We start from the raw sequence: 532 nt of genomic DNA on the forward strand, positions 1-532 counted from the left end.
CCCGCCCAGCGACACCAGCCCGCGGGGCCCAGCCGCATGGCGCCGCCTCGCCTCGCGCCGCCGGGGAAGCAGGCCGCACGCGCTCGCCGCCAACGGTCTTGACGCTGCGCGCCTCGCTTCTGCGCATGCGCCGGGGGAGGTGCCGCACGCTCTGGGTGCCCACGGACTCGACGCCTCGCGCTTGCTCATGTGCCAATTCCCCCCCCCCCGCAGGCATTTGCGCATGTGCGAGCCTTCTTCCCTTTTTTCATGGACTTCTGCGCATGTGCTCTCCGCTCCACCCCACGTGGTTCACGGGTTTCTGCGCAGGTGCAAGCTGCTCCTCACGGGGTGGCTTCGTGGCTTGTGCGCGAGACGCGGCTCGGGGCCTATAAAAGGTGGTGTCAGTGGAGAGCGCGGTCAGACCGCAGGCTAGCCATGGCTCGGGTTGGCTGCGGAGGGCTTCTAGGCGGCTCGGGGAGCCTGTCTAGCTCCCTACTGTAAGGCAAGGATTAGTCCCCTTCCCCTGCTCCCTGCAGTTGTTGCAGAAGCT

This window comes from Gavialis gangeticus, unplaced genomic scaffold, assembly GCF_001723915.1.
Source record: "Gavialis gangeticus isolate Ggan-Ray unplaced genomic scaffold, GavGan_comp1, whole genome shotgun sequence".
Classification (NCBI taxonomy): Eukaryota; Metazoa; Chordata; order Crocodylia; family Gavialidae; genus Gavialis; species Gavialis gangeticus.